A 25381-nucleotide genomic window follows, 5' to 3' on the forward strand; every position below is an offset into this window, starting at 1 on the left:
GTATAAATATTACTTCATCCCTGGAATAATCTTCTCATAGCTTCTATGAACCCTGAGAAGCACTCTTAAGGCTATTGTAAACAACAGAGTTATAGAAGTCCCAAGGTTCAGTTTTCTGATTTAAAATAAGGAACTGTTTTGGGCAGAATTCTAAAAATGACCCACCAAGATTCTGTTCCCTAATCCCTGGGACTGTGAATATGATGAGATACCACACATTTGATTATGTTACCTTACGTGGCAAAAGGGAATTTGGAGATGTAATTAAAGTTACTAATCAGATGACTTTGAGTTAATGAAAAAGGAGATTACCCAGCTGAGTCTAAAACAATCCCATGTGCCATTACAAGACAGAGAGGTTTTCTCCGACTGGTAGCAGAAGACAGAGTTAGAGAACTTATCGATTACTGAGATAGACGGGGCCACAAGATAAGGACCTGAGAGTGGCCTCTAGATGCTGAGAGCAGTTCCTGACCAACAGGCTGCAAGAACAGAGGCTTAAGTCCTACAACCACAAGGAACTGAATTCTGCCACCGACTTGAATGAGCCTGGAAGCAGATTCTTTCCCAGAGCCTCTAGGTAAGGGTCCAGCAGTGCTGACACTTTGTGAAACCCTGAGCAGAGAACCCAGTTGAGCTCACCCTGATTTGGGATCTACAGAACTAAGAAATAATAATTGCATGCTGTTTTAAGTCACCAAAATTGTGTCAATTTGCTAAGAGAGCATAGGGAAGTAATATAGAACTGTAGATTGTTTAAACCTTGATGGGACCTTAAGTAAGTCTAAAGTCTAAGAAAAGGCAGGTAACAGAGAGAGGATTAGGGCTATTACAAAGCATTGTAAAGAGAGGGGAAAAGAGAGTTATTATTTAACCACTAATATTCAAAATATAATTTTTAAGCAATATATTCTGCTTAAAACCAAACTTTTGGAAGAGAAAAAGAAATTAAGGACTCTTTAGCATCACTTACAACATCAATGTCTAGATGTTATGATGGACTTTTTTCCCATACTGTCCATCCTCAAGTTTAACCCTGAAACTGGAATGGAAAGAAGGAGGAGCTGACACAGAGGAAGTAAAAGAATAATCAAAGCTTTATGATCCTTGAGGATTGTGGGAGAGTGAGGCAGAAGACGGAGATAAAGGTAAAAAGAGAGAAATGTCAGTATTCTCATTTTTTCCCTCTCACTTTGGAAACATTATCTAAAGCATTCTCTATGTTTAGCTCCATGTTTCAGGCTACTGAATGAGAGGGCCTCATGGAATGTGACTCGTGGATTGTGGCCATATCATATGTGAGCCTGCCAGTGTGGAATACTGAAGCAAAAAGCCCTGATATTTAGCACTCTTGACCGACTCTTGGGTCACATGACCAGTTTAAGGTTTTCCAGTGACTGTCTTGACTAGGGCTCTAGGCTGCATATATTCACGATGCTAGTTCATTAATTAGTGGGTTTTTTTAAATTGAAGTAGGGTTGATTTACAATATTATGTTAGTTTCAGGTATACAACAAAGCTATTCAGTTATTTTTTTCAGATTCTTTTCCATTATAGGTTATTACACAATATTTAATACAGTTCCCTGTGCTACACAGTAAATCCTTGTTGCTTATCTATTTTATGTATAGTACTTTGTTAATCCCATACTCCTCATTTACCCCTCCTCTCCCTTTCCCCTTTGGTAATCACAAGTTTGTTTTCTATGTTTGTGTGTTTCTGTTTTGTGTATAGATTCATTTGTATTATTTTTGAGATCCCACATATAAGTGATATCATATAATATTTGTCTTTGTCTGACTTACATCACTAAATATAATACTCTCTAGGTCTAGCCATGTTGCTGCAAGTGGCAATATTCCATTCTTTTCTATGGGAGTAATAGTCAATTGTATATGTATACCACATCTTCTTAAGCCAATTATCTGTTGATAAAAATAGGGAACACTTCACAAATTTGCATATCATCCTTGTACAGGGTCCACGCTAGTCTTTTCTGTCTGTACTGTTCCAATTTTAGTATATGTGCTTTCGAAGCGAGCACTATTAATGTTTTGTTTTTTTTAATTTTCAGATGGCTCATATCAATGCTGCTTTGATTTCTCCCCACAAAAGAGCAAAGTTATAGGTTATCTATAGATATCACTAGGCAAATGGTCACTGGAGGCATCTGACTACAGCTATGGACATATTCTAAAAACATCAGAGGAGAGGACAAATTGTATGCTTTATCATTCTTGCATGGCTACTCCAAACCTGAACATATGGTGGCCCTTGGGTGGAGCAGCCAGAGCTATGGCTCAAACTATCCCCTGAGAGAAATCAAAGTCTAGGTTGGGGATGATTTTCACAGGTTTTCTGTGTCCCTGATGAAGAGGCACTAATGCAAAGAGGCCAAGATGGGTCCAATGGTTAGTCATCTTATTCATGGGCAATGTAAGTTGAGGTGTACTTACTCTTGATATGAACAAAGTAAAGTTTCCTTTAAAATTACCCATTGCAATGGTTGGCTACAATGAAGACACAGTGATACCTGGGAAATTTATAGTTGAATCAGAATCTCTGAGGGTGGGACCTAGGCATCAGTATTTTGTGACATTTCCCCAGGATGTTTTAAGGTACAATTAGAGTTGGAAATCACTGATTTAATGGAAGGTCTATTCATGTGTATATAGAGATAAAGCAACATTAATCCTTGTAGTGTGAATCAGTGTTAAAGTGTCTCTTCTCTCTCTTCCCTAAGTTCCTTTAGTTGTGCTCTTATATCAACTTTCCTTCTTCCTACAGAGGTATTCTTCTTTGTGTCATTCCTATTTTCTGTGGTTGCAAAAATCACATATTTAAGAGGATTTAATCAATCAATCTGTCTAAAGTTTCTATATCAAGATCCACATCAAGTTGTTATTGCTATTTTCAAGAATACTGGAAATGGTAATAAAATAATTCCCTATAATTGACATAATTCCTCTTAAATATTAGTTGTGGACTCTCTACTCCCCTTGTTTGATCTCTGCTCCTTCTCGTATTATATAAAGTTTTGCAATAACTATTGTTATAATTAAGCATTTATGCTATACACACATCAGTGAATTCATAATGTTCATTGCCTGTTTGACAATGGTATTTAAAATATATGCTCCCATGTCAAGTATCATTCGATGCAAAAGAGAGTAGCAAATCTCTCTCTTGTTGACAAACAATTCAGGCAATAACTCTGAACATCCAAATCTCTACATTTTCAAAAGAACAAATAAAGCTTTGATCTCTCTCTGGTGATATTTTATTTTCATTCCCCATCTCATTTGTTTGTCATTTGAATCCATACTCTCATGATATAGAGAGATTTTCTCTTCTTCTTTTTTATGGGCGGTGAAAAGCTTTTAGTGTGTTCTTACTCTTTAGGCTACAGACAAGTTTTGTTTGATACACTAATAAGAAATGTGTTCTCATAATAAACTTGAAGTATGAAAAGGGAGACTAATGATTCCTTACAAAGCCAGGCTGTTGATGTTTATTATGTTCCTATCAGAAATATGTTAGGTTTTCAAGCAACACAAAGATATATGGACACAGTTGATTTCTTTCTTGTGCTTGGAGTCCAGTTGGGGGTATAAACCTTACACTTGAAAATTCTCCTTAGAACAATGTAATAATATAAATTCTATACAAATCAAGCTCCTGCATGTGCACTCTGAAATAGGTGAGGCCACATGGCTGCTGTCATAAGGACATGCTTGATTGCTTATTGAAGGCGTTTGAGCTGAAGGATGTTTTGAAAGAGTTACAGACATTTATTGTAAGGAAGAAAATGACATACAAGTGAAACAGTCAAACATTTGAGGGTCATGTAAATAACCAATCTTATGGAAAAGCATGGAAAAAAAAAACCCAAGCTGTACTACACAGAGCTATTTGATAGAGGATTTAGCATAACAGACTCCAAGCAAAGGAATGACTCAAATTGTTTCAAGTCAAGGAATTATCACCATTATTTTAAAAAATGATTTACTTGGAAATAAGGTACCATTAAAAAAAAGTTTAACTATTTAGTAAGTAGTTCATCTTTGTTTAGTTTTGAGCCCACTTTTCTTTTGTAGGATGAAATAGAACTGACATAGGGTCTCAAGGTCTAGAACTAGGTTTGGGGGTAGAAGAAAAGATAGATATCAAGCTCCAGAAGTAGACTGTGATGAGGGCAAATGCAGGTTGGTGTCTAAGGTGAGTCAGAGGTGAATGCCAGAGGAGATACATCAAGTAAAAGGGAAACAAAGGGTAGGGAGCAAACAAAGTAAAGTATTATAGGTTGTAAGATGTCAGCAACAGGGAATAAAGCAAACTAAAGATCAGGACAAGGTGAAAGAGGACTGGAATTTGTTTATGTACTGGGATCCTTGGAGTTTCTTTCTACTGGATGCATGGTTCTTAAGTATATTAGGTAGAGTGAAATGCTCATCATTTGTGTAGGCAGTAAGCAGTAAGCACTTTGGGCAGGAATTTGGTTTTATTCCTTTGGATAAGAAGCTAAACACAGCAAAAGCAAGAAAACAGAACTGGTATTATTTTCTAAAGACAGATTATTTGTGCTGTGGGGCAGGAAGGAAATTCCACAATTACTAAAAATAAGGTGAATCACAAATCATTAGTTGTCATTAGCTCCATGTTTCTTTTTTTTTTTTTTTTTTTTTTTCTTTTTTTTTTTTGCGGTATGTGGGCCTCTCACTGTTGTGGCCTCTCCCGTTGCGGAGCACAGGCTCCGGATGCGCAGGCCCAGCGGCCATGGCTCACGGGCCCAGCCGCTCCGCGGCATATGGGATCCTCCCAGACCGGGGCACGAACCCGTATCCCCTGCATCGGCAGGCGGACTCTCAACCACTGCGCCACCAGGGAGGCCCCCAGCTCCATGTTTCTTTAAAGAGATTGGAGATATGAGAATAAATAAATGAGGATGTTGGAAAATAGCTAATGTTGGAATAGGGACTAGGAAAAGGGAGAAGGAATTTAAACAATTTGGCAGTCTGTCTTGGCTCTATTGCTTTGATATTACATTAATGTATTTTATGACTATCAGAGTCTTTGTTTGCCAGAAGTTGCATATGCCCTGTTAGCATTTCATAAGTGGAGGACCAATCCAAAGAAATAAATTATTGGAAAATGTATTTCCAGTTACGTGGGGATATTTGAGACACAGGATGCATTATGTTGAAGGAATACTTGGGTTTATTGGTTCCTGTTAGAAGAAAATGTATCCTCCATAATGGTTTTGTTTACATCTGAATTTACTTCTGCTTCCAATTCATTTTGGTATGTATGCAATCAGTTTGTCAACATGTAAGAATCAGTAAATCACCCATGGTGTGCACAGAATGTTTTTATACTGCCAAAGGGTCTGTGGTTCCTGTGCCTGTTACAGTCTTCTAGTATTTCTGATCCTTTCCCTATATATAAGGCAGGTTGATTCACATCTTCCCATTAAAACAGGACATAACTTTTTTAGAGCATGAATTTTTGTGCTACTTACTTTTTCTGTAATGACAGTCCTACTAAGCCAAAGATGCAAGATTAACTAACTCAGACACGTGAACTGATCACAGAGGAGCTTCTGCTGTGTGTTGTGTACAGAAGGCCCTGCAAACAAGGGGGCATCACTAGATTCCCCTCACCACCCCTGCAAACAAGGGGGCATCACTAGATTCCCCTCACCACCCTTCATACGTCTACACTATGGCACGCATCTCACAGAAGCTGCCCTCTCCTAGTCCGTGGACCAGTGCCAAGTAGAGTTCATGGAAGACAGAGCAAGATGAGAGTAGTGTATTAAATTTTTAAATAAAAATAAACCATAATTCAAAAGGAGTCATGTACCACAATGTTCATTGCAGCACTATTTACAATAGCCAGGACATGGAAGCAACCTAAGTGTCCATTGACAGATGAATGGATAAAGAAGATGTGGCACATAAATACAATGGAAAATTACTCAGCCATAAAAAGAAACGAAATTGAGTTATTTGTAGTGAGGTGGATGGACCTAGAGTCTGTCATACAGAATGAAGTAAGTCAGAAAGAGAAAAACAAATACCATATGCTAACACATATATATGGAAATTAAAAAAAATGGTTCTGAAGAACATAGGGGCAGGATAGGAATAAAGACGCAGATGTAGAGAATGGAGTTGAGGACACGGGGAAGGGGAAGAATAAGCTGGGATGAAGTGAGAGTGGCATGGACATATATATACTACCAAATATAAAATGGCTAGCTAGTGGGAAGCAGCTGCATAGCACAGGGAGATCAGCTCGGTGCTCTGTGACCACCTAGAGCGGTGGGGTAGGGAGGGTGGGAGGGAGATGCAAGAGGGAGGAGATATGGGGATATATGTATATGTATAGCTGATTCATTTTGTTATAGAGCAGAAACTAACACAACATTGTAAAGCAATTATACTCCAATAAAGATGTTAAATAAATAAATTTATATTTTCAAAAATTGTTTTTTATTTTAGATTACATTCTTTAAAAATAACCTTCTTCAGAAAAGGAGATTGTGTATTTTTTTTGTTAAACAAACACAAATGTTTAGTGGTTTTGCATAGCAATATAAAAATCTGATTATCAAACTATCAAACTCTTAGAGGAAAACATAGGCAGAACACTCTATGACATAAATCACAGCAAGATCCTTTTTGACCCACCTCCTAGAGAAATGGAAATAAAAACAAAAATAAACAAATGGGACCTAATGAAACTTAAAAGCTTTTGCACAGCAAAGAAAACCATAAACAAGACCAAAACACAACTCTCAGAATGGGAGAAAATATTTGAAAATGAAGCAACTGACAAAGGATTAATCTCCAAAATTTATAAGCAGCTCATGCAGCTCAATAGCAAAAAAAAACAAACAACCCAATCCAAAAATGGGCAGAAGACCTAAAAAGACATTTCTCCAAAGAAGATATACAGACTGCCAACAAACACATGAAAGTATGCTCAACATCATTAATCATTAGAGAAATGCAAATCAAAACTGCAATGAGATATCATCTCACACCAGTCAGAATGGCCATCATCAAAAAATCTACAAACAATAAATGCTGGAGAGGGTGTGGAGAAATGGGAACACTCTTACACTGCTGGTGGGAATGTGAATTGGTACAGCCACTATGGAGAACAGTATGGAGGTTCCTTAAAAAACTACAAATAGAACTACCATATGACCCAGCAATCCCACTACTGGGCATATACCCTGAGAAAACCATAATTCAAAAAGAGTCATGTACCAAAATGTTCATTGCAGCTCTATTCACAATAGCCAGGAGATGGAAACAACCTAAGTGTCCATCATCGGATGAATGGGTAAAGAAGATGTGGCACATATATACAATGGAATATTACGCAGCCATAAAAAGAAATGAAATTGAGCTATTTGTAATGAGGTGGATAGACCTAGAGTCTGTCATACAGAGTGAAGTAAGTCAGAAAGAGAAAGACAAATACCGTATGCTAACACATATATATGGAATTTAAGACAAAATACTGTCATGAAGAACCTAGGGGTAAAACATGAATAAAGACACAGACCTACTTGAGAATGGACGTGAGGATATGGGGAGGGGGAAGGGTAAACTGTGAGAAAGCGAGAGAGAGGCATGGACATATATACGCTACCAAACGTAAGGTAGATAGCTAGTGGGAAGCAGCCGCATAGCACAGGGAGATCAGCTCGGTGCTTTGTGACCGCCTGGAGGGGTGGGATAGGGAGGGTGGCAGGGAGGGAGACGCAAGAGGGAAGGGATATGGGAACAGATGTATATGTATAACTGATTCACTTTGTTATAAAGCAGAAACTAATAAAAAAAATAAAAATTAAAAAAAATCTGATTTTCAATATTTTTTGAAAAATGTTAATCCCTTCACCCATATACCTATAAACTACTACTACAGACTATAGAACTTTAAAAACAGAGATATTCTGACATCTCCCAAATGAAAAGTTTAACATTATAAAACTTTAACTCTTGGTACTCATCTTGACAGTCAAGTGAAAACTATGAATGAAGGTAAAGGATTTCTCTTATAGGTTTAAAAAACATTTCAACATTGGGTTAAGTTCAAGGAAGACCATTCACTGCATGCATACATGTTCATATATATAATGCATATATATCTAATATGTATATATATATATATACATATTTAATCCCTGTCCTCAACAGAATCATCTTCTAATCAGAGAGATGAACATGCAACAGACAATTTCAATAAAGTGTTTTAAGTGATGTAATTAGAAGAATTAAAGAAAGATTATAGGAATTTAGGGGAGAAAGATACTGTCTACTTATTATAGAAAACATCACACAGAGGTACATCAAATGGCTTGAGTCATTTAGCTCCAGAGAGCTAACTTGGAATGTAATAGTCAAGGATTTTTTCCATTGATCCAACCTATCGCTTTGCATCATTGTATTTGTTTGGACCATTCATGAAGTCAGAGAGAAAAAGGGCTTCTCAGAAGTCTGGCACAAATATAGAAGAAATTGCCAAAGGTAGAGTCCAGTTGTATAGAATGAATGTGTTATAATTAAATTTTAACTACAAAAAAACAATGATACAACATAGCTAATGGTGTCCGAGACCAGAACTGAATTGGCCTATCAGCAAAAAGCAATTAAAGTGTGACAATGCATTTAAAAGTACTGATGTTTGCAACATGAAGAATTACACTGCTTCATTAAGAAGAAATGATTGCCTTATTCAAAACACAGGACAATATTTACTCTTATGTAAAACTCCTACAGATTTCAACTTGTACAAAGTTGAGCAGATAGTTTCCAAATAATTCATAAGAACAAATTTTCACATATTGCTGTCCCAGAGTGGAGGCTGCACAGTAAAGTGGAAAAGTGTGGGATTGAAAGTCAGACAAACCTATTCTTGGATTTCACTTGCTGGTAGAGGAACTTCAGTAAGTTATTTCTTACGTTTCTCATTTGAAAAAAGCAGATAATAATAGCCTGTTCATAGGATTTTTATGAGAATTAAACAAGCTATTGTATGTGGAACCCAAAATGTTAAAACTGTAATTTTCCCTGAGGTACCGAGATTTGTTAGATATGGCATACCAAAGGAAGAGGCACCACCAAATAACAGATTTGCAATCAAGGTGACAAAGAATCAGTTTCAGAAATCCCTCAGAAATCCCTTAGCCAGAGGGAGATCAAAATAAAGAGGGCTGGTCAATAGAAATACAAACTGAGCCATATATGTAATTTGAAAGTTTCCAGTAGCCACACCAAAAATAGTAAACATAAAAATGGTGAAAATAATTTGATAATATATTTTATTTAACTCATTAAATAATAGCATTTCAACATGTAATCAATATAAAAATAATAAATGTGATACGTTGCATTTTTAAATACTAAATCTGAAATAAGGTGTGTATTCTATATTTATAGCGCATCTCAATGCACAATTCAAGTACTTGATAACACCACGTGACTATGGCTGTAGTATCAGACAGTGTAGGTATAAACACAGTGGTTCTCAAAGTGCGATTCCTGGACTAGCAACATCAGCATCACCTGGGAACTTGGCTAGAAGTGCAAATTCTCAGAACCATCCCACATCTATTGAATAAGAAACTCTGGAGGTGGAACCTAGCATTCTGTGTTTTAACAAGCTCTCCAGTTGATTAGGATATCCACTAAAGTTTGAGCACCACTATTCTAAAAGAGCACATTTCTCAAATATTGAGGTGGAACCTAGCATTCTGTGTTTTAACAAGCTCTCCAGTTGATTAGGATATCCACTAAAGTTTGAGCACCACTATTCTAAAAGAGCACATTTCTCAAATATTGAGGTGGATACACATCACTTGGGGATCTTGTTACATGTGGAATTTGATTCAGTAGGGGCCTGAGCTGTTTCATTTCTAACAATCTCCCAGTAACGTGGATGCAGTTGGTCCAGATGACACTTGAAGTGACAAAGGACTGAGCAGTGGTGCTCAACCCCCAGGGTTGAGAACCACAGATCTAGAATCTTAAGGAGGGTAGGGAGAGTTTTATAAGACAGAATATTGGAGAAAGAGCTGCAAGTCCCATCCCCCCTCAAGGCATGCTAGAGTGTTACTTCTTTCACCTAAAGCTTAGCAAGAGGAACTTTAAGAGGGCCACTTGAAGAGTTTGAGGTAGTTCTCCTAGAGTTTGGAGGACTCAGCGATCTGTCATCAAGTTCCCGCCTGTGATACCTGGGTAGTAGGAAGGATGGCAGTGAGTTACTCTGGCAGGGGAGCCAAAGTGGGCAGTGCTGTGTCTGGGAGTAAATTCCCTTTTAAGGTGGGTAAACGGATGCCTGTGTATTTCCTGTGGTCCAAATGTGAACGCTGCAGGAAAGAAACCCAACCTCAAAACTTTTTTAGTCCTGACCAAGAGGATGATGTGAAAGGTACAAGAGGATTTCACAGCCACAGCCTGGGTTTAATGGAGCAGAGAAAACTGTGGGCTGGTGGAGGACAGCCTGTAAACAAAGAGCCCCAGACAGACAGAGAAAGAAAAATATTATATGATATTGCTTATATGTGGGATCTAAAAAAAATATGATACAAATGAACTAAAAAAATGGTCATGAAGAACCTAGGGACAGGACGGGAATAAAGACGCAGACCTACTAGAGAATGGACTTGGGGATATGGGGAGGGGGAAGGGTAAGCTGGGACAAAGTGAGAGAGTGGCATGGACATATATACACTACCAAATGTAAAATAGATAGCTAGTGGGAAGCAGCCGCATAGCACAGGGAGATCAGCTAGAGGGTGGGGTAGGGAGGGTGGGAGGGAGACGCCAGAGGGAGGAGATATGGGGATATATGTATACTGTATAGCTGATTCACTTTGTTATAAAGCAGAAACTAACACACCATTGTAAAGCAATTATACTCCAATAAAGATGTTAAAAAAAAAGATACAAATCAACTTATTTATCACACAACAAAGACAGATCCACAGACATAGAAAATAAACTTATGGTTTCCAAAGAGGAAAGTAGATGAAGGGATAAATTAGGAGTTTGGGATTGACACATATACACTATTTTATATAAAAGAGATACCACCAAGGACCTACTATATAGCACAGGAGACTCTACTCAGTAACAAAAACAAACAAAAAACGGCACCAGTGTCAGTCTGGGAGCTGCAGCTGGAAGGGCACTGCACAGGAGGCTCTTACAATTCTCTGATAGCACACATGAGGGAAAGAATCAGCTTGAGTATGTTAAATATTATAAAGTATTTTATATTTTATGTATATATGATACATATTTCCATATGTATAAAATATGTATTATTATTATTATTATTATTTTTGCGATACATGGGCCTCTCACTGTTGTGGCCTCTCCCGTTGCGGAGCACAGGCTCCGGACGTGCAGGCTCAGCAGCCATGGCTCACGGGCCCAGCCGCTCTGCGGCATGCGGGATCCTCCCGGACCGGGGCACGAACCCGTGTCCCCTGCATCGGCAGGCGGACTCTCAACCACTGTGCCACCAGGGAAGCCCTAAAATATGTATTATTATATACTTGTGATTAGTATTTATAATATTTTTACACACCCAGAGAGGGCAACTAAGAAACAGCCCTGAACCCCTGCATTCCAAACTGGGAAGGGTCTGTAAGGACTCTTAGCAGGTGGGGAGGAGCTCAAGGAGAGAGAAGGACCAGGCACCCACTCCCACTGCAGGAAGCCCCATGTCAGGAGGGGAGACACTCTGATATTAGTCATTTGCCTTTGGATTATGGTCAGAAATTAGATATTCATACTTCAGAAGTGTACTATGATTGTGACCTGAAGTAAATCCAGGGCTTTAGGGCCTCCCTGGTGGCACAGTGGTTGAGAGTCCGCCTGCCGATGCAGGGGATACGGGTTCGTGCCCCGGTCTGGGAGGATCCCATATGCCGAGGAGCGGCTGGGCCCGTGAGCCATGGCCGCTGAGCCTGCGCGTCCGGAGCCTGCGCGTCCGGAGCCTGCGCGTCCGGAGCCTGTGCTCCGCAACGGGGGAGGCCACAACAGTGAGAGGCCCGCATACCGCAAAAAAAAAAAAAAAAAAAAAAAAAAATCCAGGGCTTTATAATTCCTAAGAAAGTTCAGAAAAGTCAGGAATTTGGCACTGTTTCCTTACAGGAACAGGAGAAGGGGCTGTGGGGAATAAAAGGATCATTGTGTCAATGTCATAATGGCATCTTGTTAGTCCTGTTTGTTTAATACAAAGACTAAGCATTGTATAAAGTCCTACATGCACTATCTGCACTTCTTTTCTTCAAATAAGCAAAGGCTAGATGAAAAGGGAAACCACTGATCATTTAGTCAATTACAAACAAAAGCTGGATCCTAGAAGTAACACTGAACTTTATCATGGCATCATGAATAGTCAATAAAATACACATTTTCTCCCAAGATCAAGAGAGTAGGTCACAGTAGCATGAAAGTCTGTCAAAATTATTAACTTTGAAGTCTCCTGTTAACAGCATATCTGCATTTATTTTGTATCTTTGAGTCAATAACATTTTTCTTACAAAAGAAAAAAAAATCCATTTTAAAGTGCTCTAGAAGGGAACATTGCCTGTTAGGAAATTAAAAAGCACAATTAAATAGGTTTGTAGGTTTTACTGATGCATGCTGGGTTTTGATGGAAACATATCAACCAGCAAGTTTAAAACAAGATACACAAGTAAATATACCATAATTGACCTGTTTTCTCTGAACATATTTCTTGTGGTTTTTGATTCCTATTATTTCAAATCCAAATATTTCCTATTATTGCAGAACTTATGAGCTCTGAAGTGAGCTGACCCAGCGTTATCTATCATGCACTAAACTGTGTTCACAAGGATACAGGGTCCCTCCCTAAAGATAAACTTACATTGCTTAAAGGACATGATGGATTACAATATGTACAGAAAACCCCTCTGCATTATTTCAATGAATGCTTGAAAGTGACATATGTGAGAAGCAACTATTGTGGCAGTAAAGAGTGGCTGAATTTTCTTCAGGAGAAAAGCATTAAAATACCAATAGTTGGTTCCATATTAATTTCATTAATCTCTGGGGGATATCTATATGCCAGGCATTGGTTTTGGAATATATGAGAATTTACCTCTTAAAAATTATGAAGTAAGTATAGTAACACAGTTTAATATCCCATAATAAGGCCTGGTTAGCCTAGAAGTCTGTAGAAATTCAATCTGCAAGTCTAATTATCACTCATAATACTATATTGACTCAAATATGTCACCTTTCCCCAACATATCTTCCCCTTTCGATTTAGAGTCAGGTATACTACTAGGAAAGAGAATTATAGAAGCCTTAGAGTTCTGATTTTTTTTTTATCAGCCTCAGCAGTCTCCAAATATTGTTGACATTATCAGTTCTAAGAAAATATTTGTTGAAGTGACAATGAGTTCCAAAGATGATTAAATGTTGATCTAAAAGTATCCTCTTAGGGCTTCCCTGGTGGCACAGTGGTTGAGAGTCCACCTGCCGATTCAGGGGACAGGGGTTCGTGCCCCGGTCCGGGAAGATCCTACATGCCGCGGAGCGGCTGGGCCTGTGAGCCATGGCCGCTGAGCCTGCGCATCCAGAGCCTGTGCTCCGCAACGGGAGAGGCCACAACAGTGAGAAGCCCGCGTACCGCAAAAAAAATAAAAAAAAAATAAAAGTATCCTCTTAGATAAGAACCCTCTTCTATTTTTCAAAAGAATGTTATATTTTCTGATTAAATGTGTCTTTACAAAAAAAGATAATAATTAGGGGATTTTTTTTCAATCATACTCTATTATTATTATTATTATTTTTTTTTTTCTTTTTGCGGTATGCGGGCCTCTCACTGTCGTGGCCTCCCCCGTTGCGGAGCACAGGCTCCGTACGCGCAGGCCCAGCGGCCATGGCTCACGGGCCCAGCCGCTCCGCGGCATATGGGATCCTCCCAGATCGGGGCACGAACCCGTATCCCCTGCATCGGCAGGCGGACTCTCAACCACTGCGCCACCAGGGAGGCCCCTCTATTATTATTAAGCGCAGATGCTACGCCAGGCAGGAACTATGTTGGAGCCTAGGAGGAAATATGAGTGAAACACAATTTCCTGACCTCTGAAAGTGGACTGACAATCAGGAAAAGAATCTGACAAGTAAATACATAATTCCCACAAAAAAATGTGAGGTATTGCAAACAAGAGTTGAATAATGGGCTATTTTAACACAGAGATTGGAACAATTAACACTGCCTGGAGAAACTGGAAACGATGTCATGCAGAGTGAGGTAAGTCAGAAAGAGAAAAACAAATACCATATGCTAACACATATATATGGAATCTAAAAAAAAAAAAAAATGGTTCTGAAGAACCTAGGGGCAGGACAGAAATAAAGACACAGACATAGAGAGCACTGACATATATACACTACCAAATGTAAAACAGATAGCTAGTGGGAAGCAGCTGCATAGCACAGGGAGATCAGCTCGGTACTTGTGACCACCTAGGGGGGGGGATAGGGGAGGGTGGGAGGGAGGGAGACGCAAGAGGGAGGGGATATGGGGAAATATGTATACGTAGAGCTGATTCACTTTGTTGTACAACAGAAACTAACAAACACACCATTGTAAAGCAATTATACTCCAATAAAGATGTTAAAACACACACACACACACACAAAGTATTTCAGGTGCAAGGTACTGGCTGTGAAAACTTATTGGTTGCTTCAGCTATACAAACATAGTGAGTTTGACTCACAGGCACCAGAATTTAATGTTAGAAGTAAACAGTCTGTCCTTTCCTCCTCCCTCTTGTTTTCTCCTAGATTTGATTAGGGATAAAAGAAAAAACGTCACTCTAATGACAGTAATTGTTGCCTAATGGCAAGCATGCTGTCATATTAGCCTAAGTGTCCATTTAAAAGCAAACTTTTATGTGGTTTGTTAAACTTTTAAGGCTATTAGTTGAGACATGGAATTGATTTATTTTACCCATTGCATTAACCTCATCTTGAATACTCATCAGTTTCTTATACAGGGCAAAGTAAATGTACCTTGATGTTTTATAAAATTGAATTTAACATCAAGCCACTCACTTTTAAATGCTACACATTGCTATAATAATAAAAGGGTGACTAAGACAGTCAGAATCTTCATTACTGGTAACTAAATGAAGCTTCAGTAACAGCGTCCTCATGGGAAATGAATTTCATGTCACTGTGAACCAAATGTAATCAGTAGCAAATAGGTTTTATTTTGATGGGGTTATAGGTTCTTTGATCCATAAAAGCAAGAGATAGACACTTTTTAACATAACTGAAGGAAGTTAGAGAAAGATCAGCTACTTTAACAAAAACCCAATTTCTACTTGACAGTGAAAAAGGAAATACTCGATCTGATAAAGGGTTAACATAAACACTGTATGTAAGACAATAGAATTGTAAAGTTCTAAAATGTATATTTAATAACAAATATATATGTGAAAAAGGTATATGTCCAAGAAAATTGTGTATATTTAGAAATCAAACCTAGCACATGTCATATGGATTAAGGGTGTAAACAGGATATAGTCAACTACCCAAGGTAGCACAGTGCTTCTGGTTACCACTCTTGATTAGGAAACAGTTGAGTCTTTATCAGTAATTAAATGCTATGGAGTAATTACTGTTGTAATTAAATATTATGGAACAACATTTCCTGTTTGAAGAATCTCCTTATATTTTCAGAGCAATTTATACATCTTTCTTTTCTATAAATTCATTCATTTGTTCATTCATAACCTTGCCCATCCTAGGCACCCCATTCACTGTAGGCACCATGCTCCAGACACTGTGTTATCCTGATACTTAGCATATCTGTCAAAACTAAACAATCTTGCAGGTAAGGGAAAATATGAAGCAGCAAAATATCAAAGTGCATAAAACTGTGAAAGTGGAGAGAATTAGCCAGATAATAGGAGAGCAAAGAACTGAGAACACTGGAGAGCATTCACATTTACAGAAAAGAAAAAAGGATACAAATTAGTGACAGGAGCAAAGAAGATTCACTTAAAGAAGGAAATGAGGAGTCAGGGTTTTTTTGCATCATGGAAGGTACAATTTGTGCACTGATTTTTGACCACCGAGAGCCTCCTTGCTGTTTTAACAAAACATTGCTTAAACAAGCATAATGATATTAGTAAATTTCAACATAATGTAAGGTCCCCAGCAACTTAATTATTGCCTTACTAAATATCATTAGCATGATAAGTATCTGACATCATTTTTTGATAATTATTACTGGTAAAAAAAGTAAGGTTGACAATTTTTATTATTAAATTTCCAGTATATCTAGAAAGGACTTGCCCAATGAATTTATTTTAGAAATGTCTGAATAATAAATTCATATTATTATTTTTAAATGCTTTTATTAACTCCAGTGAAGTCAGTATTAGAGAAGGGCCGCAATATTGTGCCACACTCTTACACTTTAGGGTGAGGGTGTTTGTAGAATATTTTAAAATTTCTGTTGTTAACTTTTCTATCTATAATCCTCTTTATATGCAGTTTTCTTGGTTTATCAATTCTAGTCATTATTTATGATTCCCCACCCTGAAAGATAAGAACATGTCCATTTATATCACTCATCAACCGCTCTCTCCTGCCTCCTCAAAAATTTTTATTATTCTTTTATTAGTAACACTATTGGTTACCTTTGAAATTTAAACTGTATTCTTAAATCTCTGCCTCTTATATCATCAACCTTAGACATTAATACATAATGATGCCTTTCCCTTACCTGCTTCTCCTCAATTCTCCCCTCCAAATCTATTAGCTATACCTTTCCTTTTATACTACTGAAGCTGAAAAATTTATACGTTATTCTGTAAATTATATGTAAGTCAAATGAAAGACGTTCCAAGTTAACCATTTAGAAGTTTGGTAAGTGTCTCCTACCTCAGCTTTGGAGGACACCGTGGACTAAGGCTGACTTACACCTGAAAAATCCAGAATGCTGGATTCTGTGGGTGGCAGGCTTCTCTGATATGCAACAAACAGCAGTTTAATCACCAAAGCTGTGCTGGGGTAAGGGGAGACTTCAACTCTGACAGAAGCTCATTTAGAGATATTTACAGTATTACACCTGTCCGGAAATACTAATAACTGAACTGAGAATACTCTGTATGTGTGGATGACCAGATGACTACTGTTATTTGAAAATGACTCTAAAAGTCATGGAGACCAACTACCAAAAATTCACACACAGTTAGGAAAAGATAGCCCCTTGGCATGAGTTTAGAAGGACAGAAAGGGAAATAAATAAACCCAACTTGTCTTATTTATTCTACCTACGGGTTACAATAATAACATATTTTAGGGGGTAATTTTCTAATACAGAAATGCTGAGGTTTCACTCTTTTATATAAATATTAACTAGAGAATGCAAGTGAGAATTTCCAGGGTGAGTCCTTTTAAAAATACAGATGGGGCTTCCCTGGTGGCGCAGTGGTTAAGAGTCTGCCTGCCGATGCAGGGGACATGGGTTCGTGCCCTGGTCTGGGAAGATGCCACATGCCGCAGAGCGGCTGGGCCCGTGAGCCATGGCCGCTAAACCTGCGCATCCAGAGCCTGTGCTCCGCAATGGGAGAGGCCACAACAGTGAGAGGCCTGCGTACCACAAAAAAAATAAAAATAAAAATAAATTAAAATACAGATGAGGCTTAGCTTTATCCCAAACCCTTCAAAATAATTTCAAAAAGTGAGGTCTGGGCATCTTGGTCTTTCAGCCAGTTCCCCTTGTGGTTCTGATGTACAGTTCTGATTGTTTATATGTTTATAGTAGTTATAGATGAATGTTAGAATTATCTTAGTTAATCATTATGCCTACCCTTTCCCCCAAAAAACCTGGAAGTTTTATGGAACATACATAAAATTATAAAAACATATATCCAATAAAATTATACATAGCACTATTTATATTATAAGTATGTATATGTAAAATATGTATGTATACATATAATACTAGCTATTGTTATATATGATATTAACAAGAAATCTCTAAAGAACATGGTGGAGAGATTTGGATTATTGCAAAATTGTCATCAGGGTTTAATCTATGCAAAATAATTTATGAAAGACTTTCTTTCCCATAAGAGGTTTATTACATATATATATATATATATATATATATATATGAATTCCTCAATTCCCACTTAACAGAAGGTAACACAGAAATTAAAATAACAAGATAATTTAAACTCAGGATTTTTGCCTCCTAAATTTGTGATCTTCCACCCGGTTCTGCTACTTCATAATTGTGTTTCATTTGGTATTATTCACTTATAATGATCATTTGAGAAAAGTCACATGATTCTAGTTGATTGCCATATCAATACCTGTTTGCTTTGTATTACTTAAAGATAAATGACATGTTATTAAATATCAAAATTATCCTAATAAGCAGCAAATACTCTCAATTCAGTGGAATAAGGAAAAGATATGGCAGCGATTCACAAACTGCTTATAAGGACAAACTTACGGAATGGTAGAGTACTCTTAGACTTCAATTAATGTGATTGACATTTCTTTCAAATGCTCTACAATTCATATAGACAGAAACAGATGGGCCATCTGTTTTCACGTTTCTCATCTCTTTATAGCTCAGACGTATTTGTGATAGCCAAACATTGAGGGGAAAATGGCAATCCTCATATGTGGTTTGCCGTCTCTCATTTCTCCCTTTCAAGGTTAAACTTTCTTGTAGAAGAATATTCAACAAGAATATTCAGTTTTCTTCTAAGAGCAGAAAATAGTTTCTACTCATACATCCACTCTATGTGTGGACTTATACAGATTCATGCAGAACTATTTTTGTTTAACGGTGTTAGGAAATTCCATTGATTCCAGCATCCCAATCAGATAGAAAAGCAATAGGGTATCTCCTTGATCTATACTGTCTCCAAGTCCTCTGAACACATAATTTCAGCCCATGATATAAGAATAAAAAAGTTATTCCTGTAAGGAAACCAAGTGCTAAATCACGGTGAAATTTGTGATCACACCACAATGAAATAAAGGTAGAATGAAGATGTGATCTTGTCAAGAAAAACACCTCTACCTGTTATATTGTTTCTCTCCTTTAACATTTAAGAGTTCAAGTGTTTACATTCCTTCCTGGAATTGATACCCTGTATGTTACAAATCTTCATATCCCATAAAATCAATGTCTCAGAACACTCCCAGCCAAGAGTTCTCTCTGAACTGCAATGAAGGCAAATAATGGTCTCTCTATATGTGAAATATCCAAATATATGCATATATATGTGCATGTATGTATGAAGTTAGATATATGTGTATATGTGGTGTGTATATATATATATATATATATATATTCATATGTATGTGTACTCAACACTCTTCTCTGAAAATCAGGTAATGTCACAGAGCCACTTTTGTTAACTGCACACATCTATAAATGAAATAATTTTTTAAAAATATTGTATATATTTTCATAATTAGCTCAAAACTTAGACACATTTTGTAAAATAGAACAGTCATGAACTATACTTCCTCTTAAGTATTGATGCCTGGCCATTCTCCTAGGCACTATTCCTTCTGTGCCTTTAGAAAAATGACCTAAAATGGAGCAATACTGAGCTTAGTGAGGAGAAAGCTCAAATCAGATCACAGCCCTCATTACTCTTCCTTTCCAGGAAAGTGTAATCATCACTGAAAAGTGATGTTCTACAGTCATTTTGATACAGCTACATATCCTCTTCTGGCCATCTGCTTGCTACATAAACTGAAGCATTAGATAGTAATATTGAGTGGAGAGAAGAGCCCTACAGATGCTATGTAAAGAAGAGAGATCACAATTTACCAGTAAGAAAAATGTTCTATTTAAATGCTACAAAGGTCAACTTCCTGGTCCTTAAGGAAGTGAGTAAAGAGACAATGCACTTCAGGTCTATAAAAGCCTCAGGACAATGAATTGCAACTACAAGTTTCTTCAAGGCAATTAAAGATATTGCAGTCGGATACCATTTTGACAATAACACTAGGCAACGTTTTATAAGGAAAAGGTTTTCCAGGCAGCAGAGTGTGTTTTTTTTTTTAAACGTCTTTATTGTAGTATAATTGCTTTACAATGGTGTGTTAGTTTCTGCTTTATAACAAAGTGAATCAGCTATACGTATACATATATCCCCACATCTCCTCCCTCTTGCGTCTCCCTCCCACCCTCCCTATTCCACCCCTCTAGGTAGTCACAAAGCACCGAGCTGATCTCCCTGTGCTATGCGGCTACTTCCCACTAGCTATCTATTTTACATTTGGTAGTATATATTAGTCCATGCCAAGCAGAGTTTGTTTTAATCAAATTCCACACTAAAAGCTTATGGACTATAGAGAAAATTCTAAAGTAAAATTTAAAAGCCGCCTTCCTTTGAAAAAACTGCTGTCTGGCGTTCCCTAAGTGACTGTGAGGTCCCCTTTTCATAGGAGATACAACTCAGAAAAGATTGATGGAATCTGGCAGGGCAGCATCAAGGCTTTAGGACCACTAATTTAAAATGCCTTTCCCTTTCATCCTCTGGTGTACATTGCTGAGCAATCATCATTTTTCTTTACCTTTTTCTTTTGGTGATATAGTTTGTGTCATGCCAGGATCATAGTTCCCTGACATTAATTATGAACCACTGAGATCTACTTTTTTTAACCTCATGCCCATGAGGGCAAATTCTGTGAGAAGATATGGGATAAACTGAATACTCGAGCTCTTGAAGAATTTCATTTCAGCTCAGTGCTTTACAAACCAGTGCTTGATTTTTTCTTTTTCCATTTTAAAAGCTATAAAGTGGTCACTGCTGCATTCAGGGCTACATACTGTTGAAAACTCAAAAACAAAATAGTCATGTAGAAAAAAACGACATCACCAAAGATGCTGTCCCTTGTGGTTACCTCAAAGTCAAGTTCAGGACAAAAATCAACCTTCATCCAGCATGTGAGCATTTACAAATCACACAGCCTATGAGACATAATTGGAGAAGACCAGCAAACGACCACTTTAAAAATCAGTGAAGGATGGTCCCACACAACCAAAGAAGATATATACTGTCCATTTAAAATCATAAGACACTAACTACTCTGACAGTGTTTTTTAATATATCTATAAATATTTAAACATTATTAGTCTTCACTTAAAAAACTTTCCTTTTCACTGTAATAGACAAGTTAAATTTCAGGACAAAGCTCTTTGAAGTAGAATTGGGCCTTTTCTCCTTATCTGTGCCTTAGAGCACATGTGATAGGATGCCGGTGGGGGGTTGACTCGCACTCAATTCTTTAATGTCTAAAATATATTTCACACACTAAAACTCTCCGTAGTTACTATCTATTCAGAGGTATTATATTTAATAAATCTTAATTATCTAAGGCTACTTGTAAATGACAAAATCACTGGTGAATTCAGAAAGGAAAGAAGTAGCAAAATTTTTGTGTGCTTTTATCCAAATAGAAAACTGACAGCCAGTTAAATGATGTATTTTTTTTCTTTTTTTAATAGCTATTTATTGTTAAAAAAAAAACCACACTTTGTCTGAAGGAGATGAAATTCACTCAGGCATATAACTTATATTATGTAGGTGTTTTTTCAGCTGAATATATTGTCACAAAGCTCATAGGAGTCAGTGATACCTCTCAGAAAGGAAAAAGATAACTTGACTGCATGACCGTAAGAGAAGATACTTTAAAAAGTCAAAAAGGTAGTATTTTGAACAAAAAGATCTCTAAGAAAGCTAACAGTAGTCTGTATTTTTTAAGCTTGCTCTTACCTTAGGGTCACCTGAGAGACTGTTCCCTGACATTTCTCGTCACTCCCTATTTCTACATTTCTTCCTTGTATTCTCCTATTTTCCTCCCTGCTCATGCCCCAATATGCCAGATTATCTCCCTCCAAGAAGTTTCCCATGACTCCTCCACTTCCTTTCCAGGCTAGACAACACCGCCTGTGTTCACACATTAGCTTCAGGCAGAGCTCAAGTCACACTACACCATGCAGGTCTGTTTCCTGCTCCCTCCACCACAGTAGATCATGAGCATTCTGAGGGCAGGGTGGAGTCTTATTGCTGGTGTCTGGATCGATTCAATTTACAAAATAAAATATTCATACGAGAAATAAAGACATATGAAGACAAATTACCAACTGTCATAATCAACTGAATTTCTAAGGGAAAGTCTGGATCCAATGGGCTTCAATGTTTAGCTAGTGTTGTCCATGATAAATATTCATGGTTCCTGCCTTCGGGTTGGTATCTTATTTTTGTGGCTAAGAAGTCTGGGATGCCATGATCTGATGGCATCGTTCACTGTTGTGGAACATAATCTGCCTTTAAGAAAATGCTGTCAGCTGTTTTTCCATTCCAAATTGAGTACATGTGTAAATACAGAATATAAGTAGTTCCCTCTTTCTCTCTCTCTCTATATATATACATTTATATATGTGTGTGTATATATGCACACACTAATATATGTATTTATATGAATGCAGACACTAGCTCAATACCTTACTAATAAGTTACCAATTATAATTTCCTTTTAGATATATTTCTGTGCTTAGAGAAATTCTTTTTAAAGAGTTAAGACCAAGAAGAAAATTTAGAGATCTAGAGAAGAAAAAAATTTAATAACTCAATGAAACTGTAGTTTAGAGTTGAATTTCTTATATCTATCAATATTATGCTTGAAAATTTTTGTTCAAAATAATAGATTTTTTCTCAAAATCCCATCTGATGAAAAGACAAATTCCATCCAAGAGTGAGAATGATCCAAAAATCTTAAAAAATATAACCACAATTGTCTTTCATATGTAATATTAGAATACCATAAAATAATTTTTATCTAGTTCTTACAGACCTTGAATACTTATTTACTTAATTAATATGTTTGATAACTTCTGCATTAAAGAAACACACACATACTACTGTTCAGGCACTAGTCACGCAGTAATGCTCTATCAGTGTATAATTGTGCTTGAGGAAATCTACATAAATTTACTTCAGCTTCTTTATTCTGCCTATAAATAAGCAGACACTGATGCAAAAACTACTGTTCTCTGAACAAATTATGATGTAGTTGTTGTTAGTCAAAGGTTTCTTAATTATTAAATTGGAAGAAAGCAAGATTTAGGATAGCTCAATGAACAAAAGCTTTGAGCATGTTCAATTATTTTACCACAAAAATCAGTCTTCTGGACAAACACTGATCTAACTGAAGAGAAAGAAAACATAAAGCACAAAGAGGACTAGAAGCTTCCTACTTCAAATGGACTTCCTTCTGTAAATACACAACACTGGTACTGAGTCAGAGCTGGGAAAAGGCAAGGTGACAGTTTCAAAGTCCTATTATTGAGCTTTCACACACTTGCCATTCAAGGTGTTCTAAAGGAATTTGCTCATCAACATGAGATAGAATATCAGAACTCTCAGGCACGATTCATTCACTAAGGAAGAAAAGAAGCTGCTCTAATTATTGCCTCATGAATAAGGACACACAGTTTGCTGTATCTAAATTGAACTTTCATGACACGAGAAAAGCAGGTGCAACACAGGGAACATAGTGCCTGTGTTAGCATTTATAGATATATTGGAGAAACACTGAATGGCAAGGAGTCTTACCAATATGATTTCCATAGTATGGAATAACGTGTACAGGGTGGCATCAGTTTTATATGAACGTGTTGTAATGAATTACGGAGGGAAGTGAAATCAACTACATTTAATAGTTTCCCTTCTCTTCCTCTGTCCATCACATTAAAAAACTATATCCAAGTTACAGGTAGCCCACTTGAGAGCCATTTACTCTGCTTTCAGATGAATTTAGCTTAGAAAATTAAATATTTAGATGGAAGAAATTTCTCTAAAATTCAAGATATTGTCCCTTTCTTTGCTTGTAGATATACAGCTAATTTTTTATAATATGGAAATAGAGTGTCATGAAAATTGTTACTGTTACGTTATTAATTTAAACTTTATAGGCAAATGATAACAGCAAGGTTATTGACATACTTTGATTTGAAAGAAAACTAGAATGTAGACTTATAGACACTATTTTTCCCTTTAACATCAGATTAGATAATATAAACTATGCTGCATCCTAGAATGAAAGGTTTTACAGACTCAACATTCTCTCTACCATTTTTCAGGCAAAACCATAATACAGCTGTGCCACAGAAACATAAGTCCAAACTAACAAGCGAACAAAGACAATGATTTGGATAATCACTTTGAGGCTTTAATACAGAGCTCCAGAAGACCAAGAGAGAGCCTGACAGTGAAAAAAATGATTGACTGATACAATCACCTAATTAAGAAAGCCTATGTCACAGAGCTTGTAATATCAAATTGATGAAATAGTTCTATCCAAAAAAAACAAAAGAAAAAACAAAAAAACAAATTAGGTATAACCTGTCAGTAGACCATACTGAAGAGATAGATATAGGAGGAAAAAGCCACTTTTGATTTTTTTTAATTAATAGACTTCATTTTTAGAACAGTTTTATATTTACGGAAAAATAAAGAAGGTAGCACTGAATGTTTCCATATATCACTCTTTCCCTGCACACAGTTTCCCCCATGATGAACATATTGCTTTAGTGTTACATTTGTTACAATTAACAAGGCAATATCAATCACTTGTTATAACTAAAGTCCACAGTTTACATTAAGGCTTGATATTTGTGTTTTACAGGTCTGTGCATTTTCACAAATATACAATACCACATATCAACCATTAGAGTATCTTCAAAATTTCACCAAACTAAAAATCCCTTGTGTTCCACCTATTCGTCCCTCCCTCTCTCCCTCTAAGCCCCTGGCAACCACTGATCTTCCTATTGTCTCCATAGTTTTGCCTTTTCCAGAATGTCATACAGTTGGTATTACACAGTATGGAGCCGTTACAGATAGGCTTCTTTCACTTAGTAATATGCACTTACAGTTCCTCTATGTCTTTTGGTGGCTTGATCGCTTAGTTGTTTTCATCCCTGAGTAGTATTTCATTGTATACATGCAACACAGTTTGTTTATCCATTCACCTATTTAAGGATATCTTACTTGTTTCCATGTTTTGACAATTATGAATAGAACTGCTATTAATTTCTGTGTAGGTTTCTGTGTGGACAGAAGTTTTCAACTAAATTTGATTAATAGCTAGCAGTATGATTGCCAAGTTGTATGGTAAGAGTATGACCACAAATGCCAAATATTATAAGTCTTCGTTCCTTCTTAAGTGAGACATTTCTGGAGTACAATACGATTGGTGTTTTTTACAGAGCAGCAAGTGCATTACATACCTTTGCTCATGCCAAGTGTAAAAAAAACACA

At 37.0% G+C, this 25381-nt stretch overlaps 1 protein-coding gene and 1 non-coding gene across 2 annotated transcripts in view; both read right to left on the reverse strand.

Moving 5' to 3' along the window:
- ZNF804B (zinc finger protein 804B) overlaps window positions 1–25381 on the reverse strand; it is a 505006-nt gene that overhangs the window by 289140 nt on the left and 190485 nt on the right. The gene's annotated exons all lie outside the window — the stretch shown is intronic.
- On the reverse strand, window positions 1934–2044 carry LOC132496547 (U6 spliceosomal RNA). The gene has a single exon (XR_009533447.1). It is a non-coding gene; the product is annotated as a U6 spliceosomal RNA (small nuclear RNA).

The sequence above is a fragment of the Mesoplodon densirostris genome, chromosome 9 (assembly GCF_025265405.1).
Source record: "Mesoplodon densirostris isolate mMesDen1 chromosome 9, mMesDen1 primary haplotype, whole genome shotgun sequence".
Classification (NCBI taxonomy): Eukaryota; Metazoa; Chordata; class Mammalia; order Artiodactyla; family Ziphiidae; genus Mesoplodon; species Mesoplodon densirostris.